Here is a 12,767-nt window from a genome sequence, read left to right on the forward strand (position 1 = left end):
TAATTTAATATGTAAGAGATATAGAAGGCTAATAAATAACACATATCAATCATCTAGCTTGAGAAACAGAACATTACCAATCCTTTTGAAGACCTCATGTATGTTTCTATTTAATACCCTAAACTGAACACAACACCTTCACCTATGTCATTGGCCAGAATGGCACCACATGCCCATACCTAAATTATTATATCAAGGATATTATTTCAAGGGTAGCAGAACCATCATGATTGCTCAAATAAGTGATCTTAAAACTTTTTGGTCTCAGGACCCCTTTACACTCTTAAAAATTATTGAGGACCCCAAAGAACTTTTGTTTATATGGGTTATATCTAGCAATAATTACCATATTAGAAACTAAAACTGAGAAAATTTAAAAATATTTAATTCATTTATAAATTACAATAATAAATCCAATACATGTTAACACACACACACTTTAAGAAAAACATATTTTCCAAAACAAAAATAACTAGAAGAGCAGCACTGTTTTACATTTTTGCAAATCTCTCTCTGGCTTAAAAGAAGACAGCTGGATTCTCATATCTGCTTCTGCATTCCAGCCTATTCTAATGTTATTTCGGTTGAAGCATATGAAAAAAATTTGGCCTCACAACGATATGCAGTTGGAAATGAGGGGAGTATTTTAACAGCCTTTTCACATAATTGTGGATACTCTTCTTTGATACTACACCAGAACTCAACAAATGATAGCTTCTAAAAAGTTAGAAGCAATGTGGAACCTAAAACTACATCAACGAACGTTTCATACTCTGCTACGTTAAAAATCCATTGGGCTATCTTGCAATTAGAATAGATTTTTTATCTATGCATCATGGCTTTGTAACATCATGCAGGTCATTTGGAAAATACTGTTTCACTAAGCGTAGTGTTATTTAAATATGTCTGTGTATTCTTTGGTATTCTTCCCTTTAAGAGGTGGAGCTTAACTTCCCTCTCCTTGAGTGTGGCTGTACTTATGACTCACACTAATGAATAGAATGTGGTGGAAATTACAAAGCGTGACTTCTGAGGGTAGATCATAAAAGACACTGAGGCTCCTATCTTGCTCCCTCTCTTTTGGATCACTTGCTCTGGGGGAAGCTAGCTGCCAAGTTGTGTGTATACTCAAAGCCCTGTGGAGAGGTCCATCTGGTGATGAACTGAGGCCTCCTGCCAACAGCCACGTGAGTGCACCTCTCGGAAGCAGATCCTCTGGCTCCAGTCAAGCCTTCAGATGACTGCAGCCTCAATAGACGTCTTCACCGCCCCTGCAGGAGAAACTCTAAGTCAGAACCAGCTACATAAGCCACTCCCAAATTCTTGACACACAGAAACTGTGAGATAATAAATGTTTGTTATTTTAAATCAGTACGTTTTGGAGTAATTTGTTATGCAACCACAGATATCTAAGAGACTGATTATGCAGATCTTCCAAATATTGACACATTTCATTATTCAATATAAAAAAAAATCACTATTGCTAATATCACCACCAAGCTCATCAGAAGAATCTTTTAAGTATTGGGATGCTGTCAAGATATATGGCAGACACATATTTTCCAAAATTCTAATTTTTGCTTGAAAGACCAAATTTTATCATTGGCAACAAATAATGTAAGTTGTTTCCCTTGAAGTGACAAGCTCGCTTTGTTCATTTTCTAGAAAATGTCTACCAAATACCCAAGTCCAAATAATCACACTGTCAGTCATTCTAGTAAAAGGGGCGTTTTTTGGAAAAGAATCTAGTTCAGCCAGCAAATCAACACAAGCACAGAACTGCTTTTTGTTGAGCAAGTGACACCTATTACTACCTCCAGGGCAGGAGTCCCACCTCATGGAGGACAGCAACTGGTATAACAACACCTGCCACTGACCAGCAGTCCCAAGATGTCAACCCGCTGCATGGTTTGCAGGTGTTGGGGTTGCAAAGCAAGACAAGACTCACACAGGCAGTGGATGGAACAACGCTTTCCTCACATAGAGAAGAGACAGGGCAAGATCAGCTTCAGGAGTGAGTGCCCCCATGGCCAGCAGGCATGGTCTGCGTGCACTCCTCCTGCGCCACAAACCAAGGACTCGATTCCCTCCCCACAGGAACAGGTGTAGCAGCAGGGGTGGTCAGGTGCCATATGACACAAACGCTTTAGCAGAACAAAGAAGTACACATTAAGTCCGGAACAGGGAAAGAGATTCTCAAACAAAGATACACCCGGCACAGGCTATAAGAGCTCTTTCTCTCTTTGCAAGGAAATGTTCCAGGCCCAGAGCACATTCTTACACAACTGTACAGGGGTTGAAAGACTGCACATGTGACTGCCTTTCCCAACACTTTCCTCAAGACAAACACAGCACCTTGGTATGCAGCAAACTTGCTTTATGCATACTTCCCATTCTGTCACACAGAATCTCAAAAGGACCTCTACTCAAGGTTCAAAATTGAGTAAAATGAATATTTTTTACAGCTTCATTAAGGACATTCTTAAGTGAAAGTGGCTCTCCCTCTCCAGAAAAAAGCTTCGGTGAAAAATACAATAACCACAAATATAGTTTGATGCCACTGCCTTGATTCACACCAAGGTGCTAGCAGTTTTCCATATCATTTTAAATTTAAATGTCAATACACCAAAAAATGCAAACAAATCTTAGTATTACTTTGAAACAGCTTTGACCTTGCAGACCCCCTAAAAGGGTCTAGGGGACCTCCACAGCTAGCACAGAGGAATGTGGCAACATCGAGCGACACCTAGTTACCAGCAGTAGGAAGGGGGAGGAGGAGGGGGAGAGTGCCAGGCAACTCGGAGAAGTCTGTAGTTGTTGCACCTGTCTTGTACAAGTTACCAGTGGTTGTAGCTCCCTAGGAACAGATGAAGTGTACACTTCACTTAACACGTTTAGAACAAATCACTATCGGTTGCGTCTCTCATAGAGAACCAGAGATTTGAAAAATGTGTTCTTCATCTGCCTGCATAGAGATAACATATATTTCTTCCTTTTGAGACATACAGCAATGATGGGTCTCCTTCCCTCACCCCTGCACCCTAACCCTCCCATTTTGCTCCAGTAACTTTCAGTCCCTCAAATGTCCTGCAGTTCCATCTTAGTCCACTCCTTCCCTCAAATGCCCCAAACTCCCTATCTCAATCCCAGTCCCACCAGTTGCGCGCATTTCTAGCCACGTGCTCTAAGCGGCCTCTGAGGGGAAAGGTGCAAATAGGCAGCAGGGCCGACAGGTGTTGCTAGGGTCTGAGGAAGGAGGCTGACTTTCTCCAGAGTCCAGGCATTTGAGGACATGTGCCGGACAGGCCGTACACAGCCAGAGGGCAAGTGCCATAGGAAAGTCATCTTCTTGGGAACAGAGGCGGCATGTCAGGAACCAGCAGCATGTCCGCTCCCTGCTACTGTCTACACCTGTCCCCACTACCCACAGCTTCGACTCCCGCAGCCACTGCCGGAAGCAGCGGAAGAGCCGTGAGACCCACCCGTGGAGCCCTGGGGGTTACGGCCTTAGGGCCAAGGTCTCACTTCTTCCCAGAGGAAGACAGGCAAGGCAGGGCGAGAACAATGGGCACCCGGGACCATCCAGCTACGGGCCTCTACCCCAGAGACGCCCGGAGGTGGGGGAGAGCCTGCAGCGGCCCCGGGCCGACGGAGCCGGGGAGGCAGGGGAGGGCAAGGCCGAGGCGGGCCCGGTTGTGCCAGGCAGAGGGAGCAGGAACACTGCACGGCCAAGCGCAGAAAGACTATGCCCAGGCCCTTTCCCTCCAGAGCTCCGGCGTCTCCGACTCACGAACGACCCCTGGAGGTAAACTCTACGCAGAACCTCCAACCGTTCTACCCCTTCAGAAACCGCCTCTACTGCCAGCCTCGCCCACCTTCCGCTTTCCGAAAAATAACGCAGTTCCGGGGTGGGGACCACGAGGAGCTTTCTGGGAAATGGAGTCCGGATCAGGAGGATTCTGGGAGTCATAGTTCCTACTGTTCCCTGTGCGCACGCGCAGTTCCATTTTCGCGTCGCGGCGTCTATGGCTCTGCTACGCAAGAAAGAAAAGTGTGTATGCCTGGCCGGTTTTTGACCTGCGGCCGCTCAGGCTCCTCGTTCGGTTGGGGAGGCGTTCCGGGGGCAACGTGACTGACGGACTTGGGTCCTCCATCAGTTACAATTGCCACTTGTCCTTGGGCAATGACAGCGGCATGTGATGGTTTCCGAGATGCAGGACTTAGGGCAGCGCGTTAGGGCCCGGAGGACGAGGCATCAGAGCCCATACCTTGGGGTGTGGCATAGGACCAGGCCGAGGCGCGACGCGTCCAAATTCTGGGACCTCGAGAGCCTAGAGTCCCAATGACCAGGGCCACGACCTTGAAAGGGCCCTCGAGTTAGACTGAGGAGATGGGCTTTATCCCCCGACAGTGTATAGCTGTTGTCAGTTTCAGGCGGGGCGTGCTGTGGCCCTAACTTCATTTTATTAAGGTCAGTGTGGCTGTGGTTCGGAAGAGTCGCTCCGGGAGGGCACTGGAGACCGAGTAATAGTCCAGGGAGATGTGATGAGAGCCAACGGTAGCAGTGGCAGTGTGGACTGAGCGGATGATGAGGGCTCAGGAAGAGGGAGGAGTTGAGGATTTCCAGATTTCTGGTTTGGGCTACTGGCATGTCTGCAGATATTCTCTGTTCTTACCTAGTGAAATTCTGACTCATAATCTGTCTCAACCCCAAAAAAGACTCGAGGGGTCCAGGAGTGAGCACACATGTGAAAATCCCTTCACAAAATTATTCAGATGCACACATTGACTCAGAGGGCATTCACGCACATAGCCACACAGCTCCTCTGTTATACCCACCCCAGTGAGCACACTGGTGTGTAAATACACACAGCCACGCAGCTCCTCATGATCGCATACACACATATTCCCTACCCCAGAAAGCTCAAAGAGCCTCTGCCCAGAGATGAGGATGCCCTGCCATCTTGGTGTAAGTGTGGCCTCCAGGCCAAAAGGACACAGGTTGATTTCTTCGGACTTCTCTCTGGAAACTTCACGCATAGCTCAGCCTTTATCCTTCCTACTACATCCATGTCCACTATGACTCTCTGACTCGTCCTAGTTATCTTCCTGCCGCCCTGGCTTGATGGGAGGGAGGTATGGGGCTTGGATTCAGGTGAGGGCTCTGCTTATCTGAATGTGTTTGCTGAGGATCTTCCCAGAGCAGTAGTTCTGAACATATTTGTGTGTGCTGGACTCTTCCAAGAACCCCCTTCCCAGATAAACACACATCTTTATATCCACACTATTTTGAAAACAAAACTGAAACCCATCTGTGGGGCCCTGGTTCAGAACCTCACTAGAGGTAGGTCAGTTTCCTGGTTGCCCTCTCTGCAGTCTTCAAGTGGCTCCAGAGGGGAGAAGGGTAGGGCTCCAAGCCACCGGAGGAGTCAGGACGTGAAGAAAGGGCAGCCTCTCTTCCCATCCATCTGTTACCCTTAGTTATGGAGCCAGACTGTCAGTGTTGCAGGTCCTCTGCTGGGCAGTCTTTCAGCTGGTTAGTGGAAGTGTCAGCCAGGCAGGCAGTTCAAGCTTATAAAATTTTATTTATTAGAAATCCAGTAGGTCAATCAAATGATTTATAGTTTAGAAACTTAATCAGCCAGTCAGTCACTCAGAATTAATTTTTCAGATCGACAGTAGTCCATCAAGATACATCAGCCAGAAGTTCAGTTTAAGAGTCAGTCTGTCCATCAGGGAGCCAGGTGTTGAGAATGCTAAACAGTTGGTTCATCAGTCGGACAAAAGGGCAGTTGGGGTGAGACCATCTAGATATGGAGTGTGTTTCTACTGCTATATCCTCAAGACAACGTAGGCAGGTGGAGAGAAGAGTTGGCTCCTAGGCCACCAGAGGGAGCTTCAGTTTGCTGGGAAAGAGGCCTGTTGTGGTGTAGGGACAAGGAAAGAGGCAAAGCTGCGGAACCAGGGCCAGCAGGAGTTGCCAGTAGAGGGCAGTGTGGTGTCCCTTCACATCCTCACCCTGCACACCTCCTGGGCTCTACTTCAGGCTTATGGGAGACCCGGTCTCTGGCCGGCTTCTGAGGAAAGGCTCCTGAAAGGACTTCTCATCTGGGGAGTGCCTAACCAAGATGTGCTTGGCTCCGAGCTGGGAGGAAGCCAGCCGGCTGCCCACCAGGAGGACTTGCCTTTCCTGGGCACTGCTGCCAGGGGCGCAGCAGCACTGGGCAATGGCGGGGGGAGGGAGAATGGAGGAGGAGGAGGAGCACCTTACCTGTGTGCCCCAGGAGCATGGAGGGAAGCACCTCCCTAAAGCTGAGGTACTGAGTGCAGGATCTGCCTTCTGTCGAGATGCATGTCACTTCCCAGGCTGCTGCCTCAGCTTCTCTAGGGGCCAGGTAGGGGCCAGACCAATGGCCTAAAGCCTCCTTTGCTGAACTCTGTGGCCAGCTGCTGCTTCTGCAAGCAATGGACAGCGACTCTAACTAAAGCTGGAAGATGGAGGTTAGAAAAAGATAATGAAGGCAACATGGGGAAAGACGAGCAATGAACTTCATTTCCCCTGGGATAATTGAGATGTTTATATGTCAAATACAGCATCGGGCACAAAGGCAGGACTCAGAAGCTTCCAGTTCTTTTCTCTCCCAAAGGGAAGCGCATGAGCGCGGGGAATTATATCTCCCCGTTGTGCCTAGAGCGTGATGCTATGCCTCCAGGTGGGCTTCCAGACTTCAAAAAATGGGCAGTGACATAGTCTGGTTCCAGCTGATTGGGTGACTCAGAGCCGTTAAAAGAAAGAGTAACTTGGGGGCAGTACTGGTTGCTGCCATTGTGGGGTGCTGCGTGCACTCTCTCCTGGGAGGGATCTTCCCTGTTCACAGGTGAGGAATCTGCGGCCTTGAGAGACTAGATGTCATGTCCGAGGTCTCACAGCTGGGAAGTGATACAGAACAGGATTTGAACTCGGTCTGTATGGTTCCAAAGCTCTTTCCTTTTCTGGGATATCACACTCCAGACGTAGATGGGGAAGGGGAGGAAGGGGAAGGACTGGGAGGTTGCTAGGTCCTGAGGAGGATTTCCCCGGGGACTTCCCGACAGGACTGTCTCCTTCAGAGATTCTGCAAAGCTGACATCCCACTGAGACCCTTTTCTCTCTCTCAGGCATGCAAGAAATATGTCAACAACTACAGTCCGTGTACAACCGCTCTGGCCTGTACTATTGGAGGTAATACAGCTGGAGGGGTCAGTGGGAGCCAGACCACGAGGGGCCTTGTGAGTCACCTTAGAGATCTTGGATTTTCTCTAGAAGGCAGTGGAGGGCCAAGGGTTTTCAACAAGGATGGGATGATTTGATTTGCGCTGACACAAATGTGTAATCCATGTACATCAGAGAGAAATACTGAGTATGTGTTTATTATGTGTTAGTAAGTCCTCCCACATACTGCACATGGGACCCATGAGAAGTGATATGACAGTGTAGTGATCACGAACAAGGGCTCTGAGGTCAGCCTGCTGTGACTGCCAGTTCTGCCACTGCCTGGCTGTGAGGCCTTGGCAAGTGACCTCTCCTCAGTGTTTCCCCATCTTAAAAATGGGAGATGATAATGAGGATTTCTAAGCCACAGGGTTGCTGTGAGGATGAACAGGGTTATGCTTATAAAGCACAGCACAGTGCTTGGCACATAAAGCGCTCAATGAACGCTGGATCACCCTCACATCAGACACACCCCCTGCCCCACTTTCAATCCTCTCGGCCTCATGTCTTCCCGGCCACTGTTGTGGCGACCAGGTCCAGGCAGGCATTGATCTGACAGCATCTCATTCTCTTGCTTCCTGCCCTACGGCTCCTTGGATGCCGGATGCTGGAGGGCCCAGGTGAACCCACCAGGCACTCTTGAGTGTTCAATCCGGAAGCACAGGGGACCCAGCTGGGGATAGGAGCTGGGGGATAAATGTTTCTCCTTCTCTTCCCCGGGTGAACAGTTGGGAGACACATTTCATATGGCTTCCCGGGATCCTGCAGGCTGGAGGCCCCAGTCACGGCGGTCGGCTCAGCGGGCATCCTCGCTTTGCCTTCCCCTCCCCTTTTCAGCCTCCCTGTCCTTCACTTCTGCTCCTTGGGACCACATTCCCTAATAAATGCCAACACTGAGGTTTTTTTCCTCAGACTCTGCTTTCAGGGAAACCCAGGCTAAAACAACCCATTATAAGATGATCCTACTTTCTTGGAAATGCTGCATTAGAAAAAAATGGGAAAGAGAATCGAAAGAAGCTAGAAACATGAATGTCTACCAGAGATCACTCCCTGGAGTAGGGTAGAGGCTTGGCTGTTACTTGTTCCCTTGTACGAGGGTGAGGGAGTAAGGGGTAGAGCAGGCGCTGTGCTGAGGGAGCTGGAGGAGCTTTGCAGTCTAGCATGATCCAGTTCTAGTCCGAGTCTGCCACTTACTACTGATGGTGTGATCCTGGCAGATGGCTACCTCTGGGCCCGTTTCCTTACCTGTAAAATGGAGCTGGCGAATGCCGACTCATCCTGTGAGATGTAGAGACGACATCAGTTGAGTGCCTGGCCCAGTGCCCACCTCCTGGGACGTGCTCAACAAATGGTAAGTCTTGGTGGAACAGCCCTGTGCAGTCAGCTTGGGACTGTCCAGGACCAGATTTCTCCTGTTGCTTCATGTGTGCTCACTTAGCCTCCACAGCAACAGGCAGTGATAGAAGTTTTTCATCAGTAGATACATTATCCCTTTCAAATAAATGGCTCCAGCTTGACTGCCCAGACCAGCAGAGGCCTCAGCCCCTAGGATTTGCTTGCTTTCTGTAGCAGGTCGGTTCCCAGGAAGCAGACTCGGAGACAGGTCTGTGTGCAGGAAGTTTACTGGGGAGTGTTCTTCAGGTCAACACTGTGAAGGAAGGGGAGGAAGCAGGATGAGGCAGAAGACCTGGGCTGCAATGCAGTCACAAGGCCTCAACGGACCCCGGGGGGGAGCAGCGAACTGGGGGTGGCCCTTCAGGGATGTAATCCCCCAGGCTTTAAATCCCTGCCCTGTCCAGCCATTGGATGTGGCTGCCCTGGGAAAGAGGCACTGGCGGCCTGCACATTCCCGGCCGCCGGGGGAGGAGGTGGTGAAGTGGGGGATCTGGGCGGAGCAGTGCCCACCACACCTTCAGTTCTAATGGGCAGCTTTGGAGGATGTGGCAGTCACTGCTAGCTCTCTCCCCAGTGTCTGCTTTCCCCTTCTTCCTTATTAAGAGGTGCCTGATTTGTTTGAAACAGCAACATGCCAATAAAAATACTCACTTTCCTAGATTCCTTTGCAATGGAGGTGGGCACAGGACCCCATTCTGGCCAGTAAGATGTAAATGGCAGTCTGGGTTGCTGACGACATGGTGGAGCCGGGGGAGAAAATGAAAGGCTTTATTGGCTTAACCACTGTAATCAGGTTTCTGTTGCATGTAACCCTACAGTCCTAAATGGTTCAGAGAGGCACTGTCATATCCTGCTTAAGAACAGGGTCCTTCAAATTAAATGAACGACAGCTTTGGGGCCCGGCTCTGCACATAGCAGCTAGCTATGTGAGACCTCGGACGAGTCACCCCATCAGGCTTCCCCGTTTCTGTTAAGTGGGAATGACAGTACTACCTGGTGCGTGTCTTACCCCTACTCGGGAGCGTAACCAACTTGTCCCAGTTTCCAGAACCTGCTCAGTTTTAGCAGTGAAATCCCCGCATCCTGGGAAACCCCTCAGTCCCAGGGAAACCGGGACAGCTGGTCCCCCTAATAAAACACATCCCCAAACACCTTACCTCCTTTACAGATGCAAGACTGGGCCCTGACGGCTAAAAATTATATTTGATGCTGTGCCCTAGTGGCTGAATATAATATAACATCACTGCAAAGATGAATTTTACATTATGTAAGTAGTTTTATCTTAACAAAAATAGCAACCACAGATGGTCAGAGGCAGAGTTGGAATATTCTCCTCACCATTTAGATTTAAATTTGTAACTATTGTTTTAGTACTTATTGATATTCGCCAGCAAATATGGTATCTTGTAGGGCTATTGGGAGGATTAAATTAGTGTAGGAAAAACCTTTTCTGTGGTGTGTTACACGGTACATGGCTGTAAAGTTCACCAGTGTCTCGGAAACTGGAGTTAGACTCTGGGCTTTGACTCTTCCTTTGGAAAAGTGACTTCACCCCTGAGGCTGTTTCCTCATTTGTAATAAGGGTAATAGGACCCTCCTCAGAGGGTTGTTTAGGTTGATAAAGAAATGCTTGTGGGGCCCCTCGAGGGAAGCACGACCCAGAAATAGTGACTTTACCACTGACAGAGTTATCCAGAAGCTAGGCCTCAGGCCATCCCTCTGCTGAGGGGCTGTGCAGCTCTGACAGGAGCCGTGCGGGCCCCTCAGGGATACCTGCTCCTCATCAAGGCCTCAGCTGGCAGTCGGGTTTCAGAGGCCAGGAAGGCCTGACCAGACACTCTGACGAATTCAGCCGGTTCCTCTTAAGCTGAAGCTATTGTGACTCATCTGAGCTGGCCACTGGGCAGGCAGTATACAGGGGTTCAACCCCAACATTCAGTCCAGTGGCCTTGAGCAATGGCCGGAATCTGTGCTAGCTGTGATCAAAGCCAGAACTGCAGTGTAAACCTCAGCTGTTCTCTGCTCTCTACTTGTGGCTGTGCTTAAACACACTAGGGTACACCCACACTCGCCTGGGCTGCTAAATCTGTTCAGAGGCTTCCTGAAGATTCAGAGAAACAGAAGCATGCATCCTTGTCTCTCCTGCATCAGTGTTTTTGAGTTCTAGAAAAAGGAATCACTCAAATCTTTCAAAAGTCTAATTCTGCTATAGCTACGAAGACCCTCAAATAGGCTTAATAGCAATATTAGATTAAGTTCTTCAATTCTGTTTATAAGTGAAATTAGAGAAAGAATACTCCACACACACACATATATATATATATATATATTTTTTTTTTTTGTGAGACCAGCCCTGTGCTAACATCTGCCAATCCTCCTCTTTTTCTGCTGAGGAAGACTGGCCCTGGCTAACATCTGTGCCCATCTTCCTCCACTTTATATGGGACACTGCCACAGCATGGCTTGCCAAGCAGTGCGTCGGTGTGCAGCCGGGACCTGAACCGGCGAACGCCCGGGTTGCCGCAGCGGAGTGTGCGCACAGCCCAGGATACTCTACACATATTAATAAATACCTGCAGCTACACTGGAAAAGGGTTAACTGCTCAGATGGGCTAGGAAATCCACAGATACGATTGCTACCCTCTGCCTTGTTCTGTGAGTGTCAACGCCTTGTGGTCCCATTTTAGTACCTTGGTTTTAAGTGTCAATTTCATTCATTTTCAATGAGATTTAAAAAAATATGTCTCATCTGTATCATGAAATATTATGCAGTGGTTATAAAAAGAGCTCTCTCTTTCTCTCTTTCTATTTATCTCAATGTGGAAATATCTCCCAGACATACTGTTAAGGGAAGCAATTTAATGAGAAATACATCTAAGATATATTGTTAAAGCAAACAAATGAATAAAATATATTTTAAAGGGAAGCAAGTCGCAGAACAATACATATAAAATCATCTTGTTCCTATTAAAAAATTGCAAATACACTGTGTTTCGGCATCTACATGGGAAATTTCTGGAAGAATCTCTCAAACGGCTCACAGTGTTCTCTCTCGAGATGGGATTAGAGAAGAATTTCACTTGTGAAGTTGTTTTCAGTATTGTTTGACTGTTTCCAGTGTGCATGTATTAATTTTAATCATAAAAACCAGACAGCTGAAGATGCACATGTACACACCCACACCTGCCATGAACTAAGCCTTATTAAGACCGCTGCCCAGAAACCAAGGACTGAATCCATTCATCTCAGCTAAGTGCTCAGTGTCTGTTTATGGAATGAAATGTCTCAGAACTTGATATTGAGGAAGATATTTTGACGCTACGTATACCCAGTGTCTTGGGAGGCAAAACCTATATCTGCACTTTTAATGTTGGCTCTTACCCAAAATATTTACCTTTACCAACAGATGTTGTGAACTAATTTTTAAAACATCTTCTAATTCACTTTTTAAATCTTCAAGCTGTATTTAGCAGTTCTAATTCAGATATATTGTGAATAGGAGCAAAAAAAACTGATTAGGCTTAAAATACTCGAGAGAGGGGCTGGCCTGGTGGCGTAGTGGTTAAGTCTGCACACTCTGCTTCGGTGGCCCAGGGTTGGCAGGTTCAGATCCTGGGTGTGGACCTATGCACCGCTAATCAAGCCATGCTGTGGCAGGCGTCCCACATATAAAGTAGAGGAAGCTGGGCATGGATGTTAGCCCAGGGCCAATCTTCCTCAGCAAAAAGAGGAGGATTGGCAACAGATGGTAGCTCAGGGCTAATCTTCCTCACCGAAAAAAAAAATACTCGAGAGACAACACATGATTTTCAGCAGTAAAAGAAGCAATTAAGATAAATTTTAACCAAGACCACCAGCTATGACATGTTCCCCAGGCTCACTGAGCCCTGATGCTGCTGTCAGAGAGGGAAGCTGTGGCCCCTCTGCAGCCCCTAGCAGGACTGCAGTCCCACCATCACCCTCGCTGAGCCAGGCGGCCTGGCCCTCCCTTCGCCACACGTACTATAGAGTTATCTAATTTAAAACGTTTTCTTTATTTAAAAAAAATGTAAATATTGGAACTCACTTGAAAAGAACTTAGAGTGGCTTATAAGTACAAACCATTAGTTGTACATCCGAG

General features: G+C 48.0%; 1 long non-coding RNA gene across 1 annotated transcript; it reads left to right on the forward strand.

Moving 5' to 3' along the window:
* Positions 1–6,279: 6,279 nt before the first annotated feature.
* Positions 6,280–8,581, forward strand: LOC131412381 (uncharacterized). Its single transcript, XR_009221767.1, has 3 exons — positions 6,280–6,963; positions 7,159–7,222; positions 8,470–8,581. It is a non-coding gene; the product is annotated as an uncharacterized LOC131412381 (long non-coding RNA).
* Positions 8,582–12,767: the final 4,186 nt, after the last annotated feature.

The sequence above is a fragment of the Diceros bicornis genome, chromosome 2, assembly GCF_020826845.1.
Source record: "Diceros bicornis minor isolate mBicDic1 chromosome 2, mDicBic1.mat.cur, whole genome shotgun sequence".
NCBI lineage: Eukaryota > Metazoa > Chordata > Mammalia > Perissodactyla > Rhinocerotidae > Diceros > Diceros bicornis.